This window comes from Brachyhypopomus gauderio, chromosome 8 (genome assembly GCF_052324685.1).
Source record: "Brachyhypopomus gauderio isolate BG-103 chromosome 8, BGAUD_0.2, whole genome shotgun sequence".
Taxonomy (NCBI): domain Eukaryota; kingdom Metazoa; phylum Chordata; class Actinopteri; order Gymnotiformes; family Hypopomidae; genus Brachyhypopomus; species Brachyhypopomus gauderio.
The window spans coordinates 228,580-249,036 of NC_135218.1; the positions used below are offsets into that span (position 1 = coordinate 228,580).

General features: G+C 41.1%; 1 protein-coding gene across 4 annotated transcripts in view; it reads right to left on the reverse strand.

Moving 5' to 3' along the window:
* The window catches only part of ccndbp1 (cyclin D-type binding-protein 1), an 84,320-nt gene that overhangs the window by 34,430 nt on the left and 29,433 nt on the right, over positions 1-20,457 (reverse strand). The window lies entirely within an intron of this gene.

A 20,457-nucleotide genomic window follows, 5' to 3' on the forward strand; every position in this document is an offset into this window, starting at 1 on the left:
TCTAAATCGGTTATCGTATGGCTCTACAGTGCAGTATTATATACAATGCATAAAAATGCATGTAAAGTCCCTCTGTCACCTTCTCCTTCTCACACGCACGCAAGCTGAAACTCACACTCTCAGTCTCTCTCACACTCTCACCCACATTCCCCCTCCCATCTCTGTGCCCTAAGTAAACATTGCTCTGGCTACCTAGATCTCTCTGTGTCTATTAACCAGGCACACACACATACAGGCGCAAGCAGGCCTTCCTATAGCATTCACAATGACACTTCCCTAGCCATACCCACCCATATCTCAGTGACTAACACATGCTCATACAAACTGACATTTGGCTTCTTTTTTGTCTCTCTCTCACACAAACACACAGACACACACACCTTTATACCTATATGTATGTATAGTTTCTATGTATACTTATGTATGTATGTATTAGTATATGTTGTCATAGTTTGAGTACATACACTACCCAGTGTTGCCATAGTTACTTTGAAACAGTAATCCGACTACTGACTACTTCTTTAAAAAGTAACTCAGTTAAGTTACTGACTACTTGCTTTTAAAAGTAACTAAGTTAGATTACTTTTAGTTACTTTCAGCAGAGGCTGATCCCCCGCCCCTATAACATGAAAATGACTACCAGTTCTGCCAATACTCACTTTATTGACATGTATTTTAACCGGAACATCAAAAATGACACTGGCATTTGTAAACTTTTTCTTGAAATAGGCTTACATGTTTTTTAAATAAATAAATAAGACAGTCTTTCTGTTCAACTCCGCCCACTTACAGGGTTGCCAACTGTCACGCATTGAGACACACGCATTTGACTGTCTTCACACGCTTACGCCACACTTCCGATATCTCACGCCGAAAAAAAAATCCAGTTTATTTACCTCTGATCCACATCTATGATTCAATGAGTTACTAGTTCGATCTGGCGCCAACCACCGGCGATCGATCGATCGCGATATAATACTGAATTTAGTCAATTTTACACCCCGCCCGGTAACAATTTACGTTCGCCGCCAAGCCCCGGTTTTTTTTTTTTTTTTTCAGGTTTGACGTTGTGTTTTTGAAAGTAGACAGCACTCTGTCGCCAGGACAGAGTGTACAACGGACCTTAATGTTGTCTTCCTTAGCCGAAATAAAATCAAAATAATGCCTGTATTTCCAGCTGCTAAAGGCGAACCTCTCCTTCCATCTGACTTTGGCGCCGCAGAGCAGAGATGACGTAACCGCGTAAGAAACGTGTAGCCAAAAAATAAGAATGAATAAATATAACCTACGTTCCCCCGAAATGCAGAAATAGTAACGCACGATGTTTTAGATAAGTAACTTTAATCTGACTACTAGTTTTTAAATAGTAGTTGCGTTAGACTACTCGTTACTGAAAAAAGTAGTCCGACTACAGTAACGCGTTACTAAGTAACGCGTTACCGGCATCACTGACACTACCACACACACACACACACACACTTCTACCTAAATGTATGTATAGTTTGTATGCATATCTGTCCAGTCATAACAGTCATGTCAGTCCAGTCATGTCAGTCATTTCAGTCCAGTCATATCAGTCATGTCAGTCCAGTCATATCAGTCATGTCAGTCCAGTCATGTCAGACATAAGTCATGTCAGTCATATCAGTCGTCATTACAGTCATGCCAGTCATGTCACTCATTCCAGTTATGTCAGTCATATCAGTCATATTACTTTTGTTCATCATGCCAATGATGTCATTTCAGTCATATCAGTTATGTCAGTCATGCCAGTCATGTCAGTCATGTAATGCCAGGCTTTGCAGACTACATTCATACTTTGAATACACGGGCAGTCATGTTAGGCGTGCAAGGTGTGCAAGGAGTGAATTAACAAAGCATAGTCTCTGGCACCCTCAATCTCTCTCTGTCTGTAATATAAAGGCCCAATCATGTATAGACACATGCAGGCCTTCCTATATTGTTCACATAGATGCAGCCCTAGCCAGATGTGCTATTTCTGTGTCTCCCTTTCTGACACACGCAGATGTCATCACACACTATCTGTAGAGCACACACTGGCCAAACCCAAACAGCTTCTTTTCACTTTTAGGTCTAAAGGACCTTTTGGGCTTCCTTTTGCCTATTGAGGCCAAAATATGCCTATTTGTGTGTGAACCCGCCAATCGCCGCTTGCGGCTATATTTAGGGTTCACACACACATAGTGTGGGAACCCTATTGTAATTGCTGGTATTTTTAGGGTTCACACACACATAGTGTGGGAACCCTATTGTAATTGTTAGGATTTTTAGGGTTCACACACACATAGTGTGGGAACCCTATTGTAATTGCTGGTATTTTTCTTATTTTTCTTATTCTTTTGCCCATTTTTTGACATAAAATGCATCGTGCAGCCTAGACCATAATGCCTAGAAAACCCAATCTTGGCAAAAAGGTTCAGTTACCTCCAAGGACCAGATTCCCATACAGGGACCCCAAATTGGCCTGATGGTGGCGCTATAGCAGACCATATTGACTTTTTGTCCATATCTCCTACACCGTAGGTCCTAGAACCAAAATTCCAGTTCCTATGCATTCCTTGACTAAATTCAATAGGACAATTAATATACAACCATTAAGCTCCGCCCACTTAGATTTCGAGTTAATTTGCATAATGTGCAAAATCACACACATCTTTGAGCGCGAACTAGTCCCTGGATTTTTCACATACGTGCACATATGTGGTATCAAAACGTTCAGAAGAGTCTGAACTTTAAAATGTATCCAACAGAAATGCTAATTTCTTCACTACCTAGTCAGTATAAGCCAATCAAATGAGGGGGCGTAAATTCAATAGTAAATTTTGCACATATGGAACTCTAACTTAAGAAAACTTGCATGTAATGAGATGGCACTTCACAGACAGCTTCCGTGTGAGGGTCTGGGGCAGCTCGCAGTGGTTGCCATACCTCACCTGCTAGGGGGCGCTATAACATGCAAAAATTTGCCCCATGCACTCAGATTGGCCGATCCACATGAAACTTGACAGACATCATCTATGGGCCTCTGGAAACCAGGTCCTAAAGCAGACATGCCATACTTCCAAAATGGCTGACGTAATCGGCCAATCAGTGATCGGCACGCGTTTGACAGGCTTACCATTGGTCGATCTGCACGAAACCTCTTGGGTGTGGACAAGTGCACGCCCCCTATGACATAATCCAGCCGGGTGTCGATTGGCCACTGGGGGGCGCTATTGCAAAAAAAGCAAGTGTATCCCCTACATAATTCCACTTGGGAACATGCAATTGGACTCTTTTGATTCCTTGCAGTAGTGCGAACAACTTTCCCATTACATGTCCTATTAAAAAATGCACAGTTTATTTACAGTTAATAATAGTTTGAAATCATCATTTTTCATACTCCTCCTAGGATTTTCATACTATCATGTCAAGCAAAGTCTTATAATACTCTACAGAGTGTGAAATCAAAAAACAATCCAAAGATTTTGAATTTGAGGACACTTATACCTGCTAAATATTTTTTTAATGGACAGCATCGATACATATAATATTCATATTCTTAAAGCTCTTTCATATTTTACCCAATTCTGACCAAAATGCACAAGCCCATTCAGAATCCCATCCTGAACAAATTTGTCAAGTTTCATCTAAATCGGTTATCGTATGGCTCTACAGTGCAGTATTATATACAATGCATAAGAATGCATGTAAAGTCCCTCTGTCACCTTCTCCTTCTCACACGCACGCAAGCTGAAACTCACACTCTCAGTCTCTCTCACACTCTCACCCACATTCCCCCTCCCATCTCTGTGCCCTAAGTAAACATTGCTCTGGCTACCTAGATCTCTCTGTGTCTATTAACCAGGCACACACACATACAGGCACAAGCAGGCCTTCCTATAGCATTCACAATGACACTTCCCTAGCCATACCCACCCATATCTCAGTGACTAACACATGCTCATACAAACTGATATTTGGCTTCTTATTTGTCTCTCTCTCACACAAACACACAGACACACACACCTTTATACCTATATGTATGTATAGTTTCTATGTATACTTATGTATGTATGTATTAGTATATGTTGTCATAGTTTCAGTACATACACTACCACACACACACACACACACACACACTTCTACCTAAATGTATGTATAGTTTGTATGCATATCTGTCCAGTCATAACAGTCATGTCAGTCCAGTCATGTCAGTCATTTCAGTCCAGTCATATCAGTCATGTCAGTCCAGTCATGTCAGACATAAGTCATGTCAGTCATATCAGTCATGTCATTACAGTCATGCCAGTCATGTCACTCATTCCAGTTATGTCAGTCATATCAGTCATATTACTTTTGTTCATCATGCCAGTGATGTCATTTCAGTCATATCAGTTATGTCAGTCATGCCAGTCATGTCAGTCATGTAATGCCAGGCTTTGCAGACTACATTCATACTTTGAATACACGGGCAGTCATGTTAGGCGTGCAAGGTGTGCAAGGAGTGAATTAACAAAGCATAGTCTCTGGCACCCTCAATCTCTCTCTGTCTGTAATATACAGGCCCAATCATGTATAGACACAATATAGGCCTTCCTATATTGTTCACATAGATGCAGCCCTAGCCAGATGTGCTATTTCTGTGTCTCCCTTTCTGACACACGCAGATGTCATCACACACTATCTCTAGAGAACACACTGGCCAAACCCAAACAGCTTCTTTTCACTTTTAGGTCTAAAGGACCTTTTGGGCTTCCTTTTGCCTATTGAGGCCAAAATATGCCTATTTGTGTGTGAACCCGCCAATCGCCGCTTGCGGCTATATTTAGGGTTCACACACACATAGTGTGGGAACCCTATTGTAATTGTTAGAATTTTTCTTTCTTATTATTCTTTGTCCCATTTTTTGACCTAAAACGTATTGTGCAGCCTAGACCGTAATGCCTAGAAACCCCAAACTTGGCAAAAAGGTTCAGTTAACTCCAAGGACCAGATTCCCATACAGGGACCCAAATTGGCCTGATGGTGGCGCTATAGCAGACCATATTGACGTTTTGTCCATATCTCCTACACCGTAAGTCCTAGAACCAAAATTCCAGTTCCTATACATTCCTTGACTAAATTCAATAGGACAATTAATATACAACCATTAAGCTCCGCCCACTTAGATTTCGAGTTAATTTGCATAATGTGCAAAATCACACACATATTTGAGCGCGAACTAGTCCCTGGATTTTTCACATACATGCACATATGTGGTATCAAAACGTTCAGAAGAGTCTGAACTTTAAAATGTATCCAACAAAAATGCTAATTTCTTCACTACCTAGTCAGTATAAGCCAATCAAATGAGGGGGCGTAAATTCAATAGTAAATTTTGCGCATATGGAGCTCTAACTTAAGAAAACTTGCATGTAATGAGATGGCACTTCACAGACAGCTTCCCTGTGAGGGTCTGGGGCAGCTCGCAGAGGTTGCCATACCTCACCTGCTAGGGGGCGCTATAACATGCAAAAATTTGCCCCATGCACTCAGATTGGCCGATCCACATGAAACTTGACAGACATCATCTATGGGCTTCTGGAAACCAGGTCCTAAAGCAGACATGCCATACTTCCAAAATGGCTGACGTAATCGGCCAATCAGTGATCGGCACGCGTTTGACAGGCTTACAATTTGTCGATCTGCACGAAACCTCTTGGGTGTGGACAAGTGCACGCCCCCTATGACATAATCCAGCCGGGTGTCGATTGGCCACTGGGGGGCGCTATTGCAAAAAAAGCAAGTGTATCCCCTACATAATTCCACTTGGGAACATGCAATTGGACTCTTTTGATTCCTTGCAGTAGTGCGAACAACTTTCCCATTACATGTCCTATTAAAAAATGCACAGTTTATTTACAGTTAATAATAGTTTGAAATCATCACTTTTCATACTCCTCCTAGGATTTTCATACTATCATGTCAAGCAAAGTCTTATAATACTCTACAGAGTGTGAAATCAAAAAACAATCCAAAGATTTTGGATTTGAGGACACTTATACCTGCTAAATATTTTTTTTATGGACAGCATCGATACATATAATATTCATATTCTTAAAGCTCTTTCATATTTTACCCAATTCTGACCAAAATGCACAAGCCCATTCAGAATCCCATCCTGAACAAATTTGTCAAGTTTAATCTAAATCGGTTATCGTATGGCTCTACAGTGCAGTATTATATACAATGCATAAGAATGCATGTAAAGTCCCTCTGTCACCTTCTCCTTCTCACACGCACGCAGCCTGAAACTCACACTCTCAGTCTCTCTCACACTCTCACCCACATTCCCCCTCCCATCTCTGTGCCCTAAGTAAACATTGCTCTGGCTACCTAGATCTCTCTGTGTCTATGAACCAGGCACACACACATACAGGCGCAAGCAGGCCTTCCTATAGCATTCACAATGACACTTCCCTAGCCATACCCACCCATATCTCAGTGACTAACACATGCTCATACAAACTGATATTTGGCTTCTTTTTTGTCTCTCTCTCTCACACAAACACACAGACACACACACCTTTATACCTATATGTATGTATAGTTTCTATGTATATTTATGTATGTATAGTATATGTTGTCATAGTTTGAATACATATACTACCACACACACACACACACACACACACACACACACACACACTTCTACCTAAATGTATGTATAGTTTGTATGCATATCTATAGTATATGTATAGTATATGTCAGTCATACCAGTGATGTCAGTCATATCAGACATGCCAGTCCAGTCATGTCAGTTATATCAGTCATGTTCTGCCAGTCATGTAAGTCATGTCATGCCAATCATTTCAGTCCAGTCATATCAGTCCTATCAGTCATGTCAGTCAAATCTTCAAATCATTAGTCATGCCAGTTATGTCAGTCATATCAGTCATGTTAATTTTGTTCGTCATGCCAGAGATGTCATTCCAGTCATGCCAGTCATATCAGTTATGTCAGTAATGCCAGTCATGTCAGTCATGCCAGGCTTTGCAGACTACATTCATACTTTGAATACACAGGCAGTCATGTTAGGCGTGCTACGTGTGCAAGGAGTGAAATAACAAAGCATAGTCTCTGGCTCCCTCAATCTCTCTCTGTCAGTAATATAGAGGCCCAATCATGTATAGACAAGTGCAGGCCTTCCTATACTGTTCACATAGATGCAGCTCTAGCCAGATGTGCTATTTTTGTGTCTCCCTTTCTGACACACGCAGCTTTCATCACACTCTACATCTGTAGAGCACACACTGGCCAAACCCAAACAGTTTTTTTTTCACTTTTAGGTCTAAAGGACCTTTTGGGCTTCCTTTTGCCTATTGAGGCCAAAATGCCTATTGGTGTGTGAACCCGCCAATCGCCGCTTGCGGCTATATTTCTTTCTTATTATTATTCTTTGTCCCATTTTTTGACCTAAAACGTATTGTGCAGCCTAGACCGTAATGCCTAGAAACCCCAAACTTGGCAAAAAGGTTCAGTTACCTCCAAGGACCAGATTCCCATACAGGGACCCAAATTGGCCTGATGGTGGCGCTATAGTGGACCATATTGACTTTTTGTCCATATCTCCTACACCGTAGGTCCTAGAACCAAAATTCCAGTTCCTATACATTCCTTGACTAAATTCAATAGGACAATTAATATACAACCATTAAGCTCCGCCCACTTAGATTTCGAGTTAATTTGCATAATGTGCAAAATCACACACATCTTTGAGCGCGAACTAGTCCCTGGATTTTTCACATACATGCACATATGTGGTATCAAAACGTTCAGAAGAGTCTGAACTTTAAAACGTATCCAACAAAAATGCTAATTTTTCACTACCTAGTCAGTATAAGCCAATCAAATGAGGGGGCGTAAATTCAATAGTAAATTTTGCGCATATGGAGCTCTAACTTAAGAAAACTTGCATGTAATGAGATGGCACTTCACAGACAGCTTCCCTGTGAGGGTCTGGGGCAGCTCGCAGAGGTTGCCATACCTCACCTGCTAGGGGGCGCTATAACATGCAAAAATTTGCCCCATGCACTCAGATTGGCCGATCCACATGAAACTTGACAGACATCATCTATGGGCCTCTGGAAACCAGGTCCTAAAGCAGACATGCCATACTTCCAAAATGGCTGACGTAATCGGCCAATCAGTGATCGGCACGCGTTTGACAGGCTTACCATTGGTCGATCTGCACGAAACCTCTTGGGTGTGGACAAGTGCACGCCCCCTATGACATAATCCAGCCGGGTGTCGATTGGCCACTGGGGGGCGCTATTGCAAAAAAAGCAAGTGTATCCCCTACATAATTCCACTTGGGAACATGCAATTGGACTCTTTTGATTCCTTGCAGTAGTGCGAATAACTTTCCCATTACATGTCCTATTAAAAAATGCACAGTTTATTTACAGTTAATAATAGTTTGAAATCATCACTTTTCATACTCCTCCTAGGATTTTCATACTATCATGTCAAGCAAAGTCTTATAATACTCTACAGAGTGTGAAATCAAAAAACAATCCAAAGATTTTGGATTTGAGGACACTTATACCTGCTAAATATTTTTTTAATGGACAGCATCAATACATATAATATTCATATTCTTAAAGCTCTTTCATATTTTACCCAATTCTGACCAAAATGCACAAGCCCATTCAGAATCCCATCCTGAACAAATTTGTCAAGTTTCATCTAAATCGGTTATCGTATGGCTCTACAGTGCAGTATTATATACAATGCATAAGAATGCATGTAAAGTCCCTCTGTCACCTTCTCCTTCTCACACGCACGCAAGCTGAAACTCACACTCTCAGTCTCTCTCACACTCTCACCCACATTCCCCCTCCCATCTCTGTGCCCTAAGTAAACATTGCTCTGGTTACCTAGATCTCTCTGTGTCTATTAACCAGGCACACACACATACAGGCGCAAGCAGGCCTTCCTATAGCATTCACAATGACACTTCCCTAGCCATACCCACCCATATCTCAGTGACTAACACATGCTTATACAAACTGATATTTGGCTTCTTTTTGTCTCTCTCTCACACAAACACACAGACACACACACCTTTATACCTATATGTATGTATAGTTTCTATGTATACTTATGTATGTATGTATTAGTATATGTTGTCATAGTTTGAGTACATACACTACCACACACACACACACACACACACACACACACACACTTCTACCTAAATGTATGTATAGTTTGTATGCATATCTGTCCAGTCATAACAGTCATGTCAGTCTAGTCATGTCAGTCATTTCAGTCCAGTCATATCAGTCATGTCAGTCCAGTCATGTCAGACATAAGTCATGTCAGTCATATCAGTCATGTTACTTTTGTTCATCATGCCAGTGATGTCATTTCAGTCATGCCAGTCATGTAATGCCAGGCTTTGCAGACTACATTCATACTTTGAATACACGGGCAGTCATGTTAGGCGTGCTAGGTGTACAAGGAGTGAAATAACAAAGCATAGTCTCTGGGGTCCTCAATCTCTCTCTGTCAGTAATATAGAGGCCCAATCATGTATAGACAAGTGCAGGCCTTCCTATGCTGTTCACATAGATGCAGCCCTAGCCAGATGTGCTATTTTTCTTATTTTTCTTATTCTTTTGCCCATTTTTTGACATAAAATGCATCGTGCAGCCTAGACTGTAATGCCTAGAAAACCCAATCTTGGCAAAAAGGTTCAGTTACCTCCAAGGACCAGATTCCCATACAGGGACCCCAAATTGGCCTGATGGTGGCGCTATAGCAGACCATATTGACTTTTTGTCCATATCTCCTACACCGTAGGTCCTAGAACCAAAATTCCAGTTCCTATGCATTCCTTGACTAAATTCAATAGGACAATTAATATACAACCATTAAGCTCCGCCCACTTAGATTTCGAGTTAATTTGCATAATGTGCAAAATCACACACATCTTTGAGCGCGAACTAGTCCCTGGATTTTTCACATACGTGCACATATGTGGTATCAAAACGTTCAGAAGAGTCTGAACTTTAAAATGTATCCAACAAAAATGCTAATTTCTTCACTACCTAGTCAGTATAAGCCAATCAAATGAGGGGGCGTAAATTCAATAGTAAATTTTGCACATATGGAACTCTAACTTAAGAAAACTTGCATGTAATGAGATGGCACTTCACAGACAGCTTCCGTGTGAGGGTCTGGGGCAGCTCGCAGTGGTTGCCATACCTCACCTGCTAGGGGGCGCTATAACATGCAAAAATTTGCCCCATGCACTCAGATTGGCCGATCCACATGAAACTTGACAGACATCATCTATGGGCCTCTGGAAACCAGGTCCTAAAGCAGACATGCCATACTTCCAAAATGGCTGACGTAATCGGCCAATCAGTGATCGGCACACGTTTGACAGGCTTACCATTGGTCGATCTGCACGAAACCTCTTGGGTGTGAACAAGTGCACGCCCCCTATGACATAATCCAGCCGGGTGTCGATTGGCCACTGGGGGGCGCTATTGCAAAAAAAGCAAGTGTATCCCCTACATAATTCCACTTGGGAACATGCAATTGGACTCTTTTGATTCCTTGCAGTAGTGCGAACAACTTTCCCATTACATGTCCTATTAAAAAATGCACAGTTTATTTACAGTTAATAATAGTTTGAAATCATCATTTTTCATACTCCTCCTAGGATTTTCATACTATCATGTCAAGCAAAGTCTTATAATACTCTACAGAGTGTGAAATCAAAAAACAATCCAAAGATTTTGAATTTGAGGACACTTATACCTGCTAAATATTTTTTTAATGGACAGCATCGATACATATAATATTCATATTCTTAAAGCTCTTTCATATTTTACCCAATTCTGACCAAAATGCACAAGCCCATTCAGAATCCCATCCTGAACAAATTTGTCAAGTTTCATCTAAATCGGTTATCGTATGGCTCTACAGTGCAGTATTATATACAATGCATAAGAATGCATGTAAAGTCCCTCTGTCACCTTCTCCTTCTCACACGCACGCAAGCTGAAACTCACACTCTCAGTCTCTCTCACACTCTCACCCACATTCCCCCTCCCATCTCTGTGCCCTAAGTAAACATTGCTCTGGCTACCTAGATCTCTCTGTGTCTATTAACCAGGCACACACACATACAGGCACAAGCAGGCCTTCCTATAGCATTCACAATGACACTTCCCTAGCCATACCCACCCATATCTCAGTGACTAACACATGCTCATACAAACTGATATTTGGCTTCTTTTTTGTCTCTCTCTCTCACACAAACACACAGACACACACACCTTTATACCTATATGTATGTATAGTTTCTATGTATACTTATGTATGTATGTATTAGTATATGTTGTCATAGTTTCAGTACATACACTACCACACACACACACACACACACACACACACACACACACACACACACACACTTCTACCTAAATGTATGTATAGTTTGTATGCATATCTGTCCAGTCATAACAGTCATGTCAGTCCAGTCATGTCAGTCATTTCAGTCCAGTCATATCAGTCATGTCAGTCCAGTCATGTCAGACATAAGTCATGTCAGTCATATCAGTCATGTCATTACAGTCATGCCAGTCATGTCACTCATTCCAGTTATGTCAGTCATATCAGTCATATTACTTTTGTTCATCATGCCAGTGATGTCATTTCAGTCATATCAGTTATGTCAGTCATGCCAGTCATGTCAGTCATGTAATGCCAGGCTTTGCAGACTACATTCATACTTTGAATACACGGGCAGTCATGTTAGGCGTGCAAGGTGTGCAAGGAGTGAATTAACAAAGCATAGTCTCTGGCACCCTCAATCTCTCTCTGTCTGTAATATACAGGCCCAATCATGTATAGACACAATATAGGCCTTCCTATATTGTTCACATAGATGCAGCCCTAGCCAGATGTGCTATTTCTGTGTCTCCCTTTCTGACACACGCAGATGTCATCACACACTATCTGTAGAGCACACACTGGCCAAACCCAAACAGCTTCTTTTCACTTTTAGGTCTAAAGGACCTTTTGGGCTTCCTTTTGCCTATTGAGGCCAAAATATGCCTATTTGTGTGTGAACCCGCCAATCGCCGCTTGCGGCTATATTTAGGGTTCACACACACATAGTGTGGGAACCCTATTGTGTAATTGTTAGGATTTTTCTTTCTTATTCTTTGTCCCATTTTTTGACCTAAAACGTATTGTGCAGCCTAGACCGTAATGCCTAGAAACCCCAAACTTGGCAAAAAGGTTCAGTTACCCCCAAGGACCAGATTCCCATACAGGGACCCAAATTGGCCTGATGGTGGCGCTATAGCAGACCATATTGACTTTTTGTCCATATCTCCTACACCGTAGGTCCTAGAACCAAAATTCCAGTTCCTATACATTCCTTGACTAAATTCAATAGGACAATTAATATACAACCATTAAGCTCCGCCCACTTAGATTTCGAGTTAATTTGCATAATGTGCAAAATCACACACATTTTTGAGCGCGAACTAGTCCCTGGATTTTTCACATACATGCACATATGTGGTATCAAAACGTTCAGAAGAGTCTGAACTTTAAAACGTATCCAACAAAAATGCTAATTTCTTCACTACCTAGTCAGTATAAACCAATCAAATGAGGGGGCGTAAATTCAATAGTAAATTTTGCGCATATGGAGCTCTAACTTAAGAAAACTTGCATGTAATGAGATGGCACTTCACAGACAGCTTCCCTGTGAGGGTCTGGGGCAGCTCGCAGAGGTTGCCATACCTCACCTGCTAGGGGGCGCTATAACATGCAAAAATTTGCCCCATGCACTCAAATTGGCCGATCCACATGAAACTTGACAGACATCATCTATGGGCCTCTGGGAACCAGGTCCTAAAGCAGACATGCCATACTTCCAAAATGGCTGACGTAATCGGCCAATCCGTGATCGGCACGCGTTTGACAGGCTTACCATTGGTCGATCTGCACGAAACCTCTTGGGTGTGGACAAGTGCACACCCCCTATGACATAATCCAGCCGGGTGTCGATTGGCCACTGGGGGGCGCTATTGCAAAAAAAGCAAGTGTATCCCCTACATAATTCCACTTGGGAACATGCAATTGGACTCTTTTGATTCCTTGCAGTAGTGCGAACAACTTTCCCATTACATGTCCTATTAAAAAATGCACAATTTATTTACAGTTAATAATAGTTTGAAATCATCACTTTTCATACTCCTCCTAGGATTTTCATACTATCATGTCAAGCAAAGTCTTATAATACTCTACAGTGTGTGAAATCAAAAAACAATCCAAAGATTTTGGATTTGAGGACACTTATACCTGCTAAATATTTTTTTAATGGACAGCATCGATACATATAATATTCATATTCTTAAAGCTCTTTCATATTTTACCCAATTCTGACCAAAATGCACAAGCCCATTCAGAATCCCATCCTGAACAAATTTGTCAAGTTTCATCTAAATCTGTTATTGTATGGCTCTACAGTGCAGTATTATATACAATGCATAAGAATGCATGTGAAGTCCCTCTGTCACCTTCTCCTTCTCACACGCACGCAAGCTGAAACTCACACACTCAGTCTCTCTCACACTCTCACCCACATTCCCCCTCCCATCTCTGTGCCCTAAGTAAACATTGCTCTGGCTACCTAGATCTCTCTGTGTCTATTAACCAGGCACACACACATACAGGCGCAAGCAGGCCTTCCTATAGCATTCACAATGACACTTCCCTAGCCATACCCACCCATATCTCAGTGACTAACACATGCTCATACAAACTGATATTTGGCTTCTTTTTTGTCTCTCTCTCTCTCACACAAACACACAGACACACACACCTTTATACCTATATGTATGTATAGTTTCTATGTATACTTATGTATGTATGTATTAGTATATGTTGTCATAGTTTGAGTACATACACTACCACACACACACACACACACACACACACACACACACACACACACACACACACATCTACCTAAATGTATGTAAAGTTTGTATGCATATCTATAGTATATGTATAGTATATGTCAGTCATGCCAGTGATGTCAGTCATATCAGAAATGCCAGTCATGTCAGTTACATCAGTCATGTCAGTCATGCCAGTCATGTAAGTCATGTCATGCCAATCATTTCAGTCCAGTCATATCAGTCATTTCAGTCCAGTCATATCAGTCATGTCAGTCAAATCATCAAATCAATACAGGCCCAATCATGTATAGACACATGCAGGCTTTCCTATATTGTTCACATAGATGCAGCCCTAGCCAGATGTGCTATTTCTGTGTCTCCCTTTCTGACATATGCAGATGTCATCACACACTCTACATCTGTAGAGCACACACTGGCCAAACCCAAACAGCTTCTTTTCACTTTTAGGTCTAAAAGACCTTTTGGGCTTCCTTTTGCCTATTGAGGCCAAAATGCCTATTGGTGTGTGAACCCGCCAATCGCCGCTTGCGGCTATATTTAGGGTTCACACACACATAGTGTGGGAACCCTATTGTAATTGTTAGGGTTTTTCTTTCTTATTATTATTCTTTGTCCCATTTTTTGACCTAAAACGTATTGTGCAGCCTAGACCGTAATGCCTAGAAACCCCAAACTTGGCAAAAAGGTTCAGTTAACTCCAAGGACCAGATTCCCATACAGGGACCCAAATTGGCCTGATGGTGGCGCTATAGCAGACCATATTGACTTTTTGTCCATATCTCCTACACCGTAAGTCCTAGAACCAAAATTCCAGTTCCTATACATTCCTTGACTAAATTCAATAGGACAATTAATATACAACCATTAAGCTCCGCCCACTTAGATTTCGAGTTAATTTGCATAATGTGCAAAATCACACACATATTTGAGCGCAAACTAGTCCCTGGATTTTTCACATACATGCACATATGTGGTATCAAAACGTTCAGAAGAGTCTGAACTTTAAAATCTATCCAACAAAAATGCTAATTTCTTCACTACCTAGTCAGTATAAGCCAATCAAATGAGGAGGCGTAAATTCAATAGTAAATTTTGCGCATATGGAGCTCTAACTTAAGAAAACTTGCATGTAATGAGATGGCACTTCACAGACAGCTTCCCTGTGAGGGTCTGGGGCAGCTCGCAGAGGTTGCCATACCTCACCTGCTAGGGGGCGCTATAACATGCAAAAATTTGCCCCATGCACTCAGATTGGCCGATCCACATGAAACTTGGCAGACATCATCTATGGGCCTCTGGGAACCAGGTCCTAAAGCAGACACTCCATACTTCCAAAATGGCTGACGTAATCGGCCAATCAGTGATCGGCACGCGTTTGACAGGCTTACCATTGGTCGATCTGCACGAAACCTCTTGGGTGTGGACAAGTGCACGCCCCCTATGACATAATCCAGCCAGGTGTCGATTGGCCACTGGGGGGCGCTATTGCAAAAAAAGCAAGTGTATCCCCTACATAATTCCACTTGGGAACATGCAATTGGACTCTTTTGATTCCTTGCAGTAGTGCGAACAACTTTCCCATTACATGTCCTATTAAAAAATGCACAGTTTATTTACAGTTAATAATAGTTTGAAATCATCACTTTTCATACTCCTCCTAGGATTTTCATACTATCATGTCAAGCAAAGTCTTATAATACTCTACAGAGTGTGAAATCAAAAAACAATCTAAAGATTTTGGATTTGAGGACACTTATACCTGCTAAATATTTTTTTAATGGACAGCATCGATACATATAATATTCATATTCTTAAAGCTCTTTCATATTTTACCCAATTCTGACCAAAATGCACAAGCCCATTCAGAATCCCATCCTGAACAAATTTGTCAAGTTTCATCTAAATCGGTTATCGTATGGCTCTACAGTGCAGTATTATATACAATGCATAAGAATGCATGTAAAGTCCCTCTGTCACCTTCTCCTTCTCACACGCACGCAAGCTGAAACTCACACTCTCAGTCTCTCTCACACTCTCACCCACATTCCCCCTCCCATCTCTGTGCCCTAAGTAAACATTGCTCTGGCTACCTAGATCTCTCTGTGTCTATTAACCAGGCACACACACATACAGGCGCAAGCAGGCCTTCCTATAGCATTCACAATGACACTTCCCTAGCCATACCCACCCATATCTCAGTGACTAACACATGCTCATACAAACTGATATTTGGCTTCTTTTTTGTCTCTCTCTCACACAAACACAGACACACACACCTTTATACCTATATGTATGTATAGTTTCTATGTATACTTATGTATGTATGTATTAGTATATGTTGTCATAGTTTGAGTACATACACTACCACACACACACACACACACTTCTACCTAAATGTATGTAGTTTGTATGCATATCTATAGTATATGTATAGTATATGTAAGTCATGCCAGTGATGTCAGTCATATCAGACATGCCAGTCATGTTCTGCCAGTCATGTAAGTCATGTCATGCCAATCATTTCAGTCCAGTCATATCAGTCATTTCAGTCCAGTCATATCAGTCATGTCAGTCAAATCATCAAATCATTACAGTCATGCCAGTTATGTCAGTCATATCAGTCATGTTAATTTTGTTCGTCATGGCAGTGATGTCATTCCAGTCATGCCAGTCATGTCAGTCATGTAATGCCAGGCTTTGCAGACTACATTCATACTTTGAATACATGGGCAGTCATGTTAGGCATGCTAGGTGTGTAAAGAGTGAATTAACAAAGCATAGTCTCTGGCTCCCTCAATCTATCTCTGTCGGTGATATACAGGCCCAATCATGTATAGACACATGCAGGCCTTCCTATATTGTTCACATAGATGCAGCCCTAGCCAGATGTGCTGTTTCTGTGTCTCCCTTTCTGACACATGCAGATGTCATTACACACTATCTGTAGAGCACACACTGGCCAAACCCAAACAGCTTCTTTTCACTTTTAGGTCTAAAGGACCTTTTGGGCTTCCTTTTGCTTATTGTGTGTGTGAACCCGCCTATCGCCGCTTGCGGCTATATTCTTATTATTATTATTTTTCAGGCTGTAAAACGCATACTGCAGCCTAGACCGTAAGGCCCAGAAACACCAAACTTGGCAGACAGGTGCACCAGAGGTGCAATGAGGGAAACCCAGACAATGACCCACATTGGCCTGATGGTGGCGCTATAGCGCAGCATTTTGTGTTTTGGTCCATATCTCCTACACCGTAGGTCATAGAAACGAAATTCCACTTCTGATGGATTCCTTGGCTCAAACCAAACAAAAAAGCCTCAAGGACCCTTTAGCTCCGCCCACTTAGATTTCGAGTTAATTTGCATAATGTGCAAAATCGCACACATCTTTGAGCCCAAACTTGTCCCTGGATTTTTCACATACATGCACATATGTGGTATCAAAACGTTCAGAAGAGTCTGAACTTTAAAATCTATCCAGCAAAAATGCTAATTTCATCACTACCTAGTCAGTATAAGCCAATCAAATGAGAGGGTGTAAACTCAATAGTAAATTTTGCGCATATGAAGCTCTAACTGCAGAAAACTTGCATGCAATGAGATGACACTTCACAGACAGCTTCCCTCTGAGGGTCTGGGGCAGTTCGCAGAGGTTGCCATACCTCACCTGCTAGGGGGCGCTATAACATGCAAAAATTTGCCCCATGCACTCAGATTGGCCGATCCACATGAAACTTGGCAGACATCATCTATGGGCCTCTGGGAACCAGGTCCTAAAGCAGACATGCCATACTTCCAAAATGGCTGACGTAATCGGCCAATCAGTGATCGGCACGCGTTTGACAGGCTTACCATTGGTCGATCTGCATGAAACCTCCTGGGTGTGGACAAGTGCACACCCCCTATGACATAATCCAGCCGGGTGTCGATTGGCCACTGGGGGGCGCTATTGCAAATAAAGCAAGTATATCCCCTACATAATTCCACTTGGGAACATGCAATTAGACTCTTTTGATTCCTTGCAGTAGTGCGAACAACTTTCCCATTACATGTCCTATTAAAAAATGCAGTTTATTTACAGTTATTAATAGTTTGAAATCATCACTTTTCATACTCCTCCTAGGATTTTCATACTATCATGTCAAGCAAAGTCTTATAATACTCTACAGAGTGTGAAATCAAAAAACAATCCAAAGATTTTGGATTTTAGGACACTTATACCTGCTAAATATTTTTTTAACGGACAGCATCGATACATATAATATTCATATTCTTGAAGCTCTTTCATATTTTATCCAATTCTGACCAAAATGCACAAGCCCATTCAGAATCCCATCCTGAACAAATTTGTCAAGTTTCATCTAAATCGGTTATCGTATGGCTCTACAGTGCAGTATTATATACAATGCATAAAAATGCATGTAAAGTCCCTCTGTCACCTTCTCCTTCTTACACGCACGCAGGCTGAAACTCACACTCTCAGTCTCTCTCACACTCTCACCCACATTCCCCCTCCCATCTCTGTGCCCTAAGTAAACATTGCTCTGGCTACCTAGATCTCTCTGTGTCTATTAACCAGGCACACACACATACAGGCGCAAGCAGGCCTTCCTATAGCATTCACAATGACACTTCCCTAGCCATACCCACCCATATCCCAGTGACTAACACATGCTCATACAAACTGACATTTGGCTTCTTTTTTGTCTCTCTCTCACACAAACACACAGACACACACACCTTTATACCTATATGTATGTATAGTTTCTATGTATACTTATGTATGTATGTATTAGTATATGTTGTCATAGTTTGAATACATATACTACCACACACACACACACACACACACACACACACATATACACTTCTACCTAAATGTATGTATAGTTTGTATGCATATCTATAGTATATGTATAGTATATGTCAGTCATACCAGTGATGTCAGTCATATCAGACATGCCAGTCCAGTCATGTCAGTTATATCAGTCATGTCAGTGATGCCAGTCATGCCAGTCATGTTCTGCCAGTCATGTAAGTCATGTCATGCCAATCATTTCAGTCCTATCAGTCATGTCAGTCCAGTCATGTCAGTCAAGTTATTGTGCAGCCTAGACCGTAATGCCTAGAAACACCAAACTTGGCAAATTGATAATGTATGGTCCAAGGACCGGACTCAAGTACAGAGACCCACATTGGCCTGATGGTGGCGCTATAGCACACCATTTTGTCTTTTGGTCCATATCTCCCAATCCGTAAGTCATAGAAACAAAATTCCACTTTTTATAGATTCCTTGGCCAAATTCAATAGGACTATTCATATACAACCATTAAGCTCCGCCTACTTAGATTTTTTGCTAATTTGCATAATATGCAAAACCTACTTTTGCCTACTACTCCTTGGTTTTTCATCTGATCACCACAATCTTGGTATCAAACTACTCAGAAGAATCTCATTATCAAAACTTATCGCCAACATTGTGACATTTCCATATAGCCTGGCTGTCACATGTCAATCAATAGCTCTGAGGCGTGGCCAAATTTACTTCAGCAGCTATATCTCAGCAATGCTTTGACCAATCTTCATGAAAATTTATCAGTTGTTAGGGCACATGACTCGGAGGTCACAGATCAAAGCTGGCCAAAATTGTCCAATAGGGGGCGCTATAACATGGGAAAAACTGTATCTCAAAAACCATTGGTCACATCAAGCCAAAACTTTACAGGCATCATCATGGGGTCAAGTGGTATCAAGACACACAATGATGACCTCATCACTCAAAAAACATGGCCGCCATAAGCCAATTAATTTTAATTTTAATTAATTGGCCATTTGACCTACTTACCATAGGTACATACACATGAAACTGACATGGTATGTTCATGTACACACCCTCTAAGACATACTCATGTTAGAAGGGAATTGCACCACTAGGTGGCGCTATACTAGAAAATCCTGAATTTCTCCTACATATTTTCATTTATCAAGAAATGCTTGCACTCATATGATTGTATGCAGAATTCCTAGCAACTTTGTAATTACATGTGCTTTGCAAAAATGTACCACTTTTTCACTATTATCAAATATATATAACTTGTCATTTTCATACTAGTCCTAGCATTTTAACTCCATCACCTTAAATCACACCTTGTAATACTCAGCAGACTCTGAAATACTAAGATTAGCGAGAAAATCCTAAGTTTTTGACAAATTAATATTTTTCATATGCATCACAATGCTACCATCATAACACATCAAATTCCCAGTTCAATAACTACGCCATAGTATGTCTGATTGTTATGGAAATTGAAATCCACATTCACATGACCATTGTGGTGCGATGTGCCAATTTTGAGCCAAATCCGTCCACAAACAGCTCTACAGTGAATATTTTCATTTTCCATACTCAGCCGTGGAGGGAGAAGTAGAGACACACGCACGTGCCTCTCACACACTCTG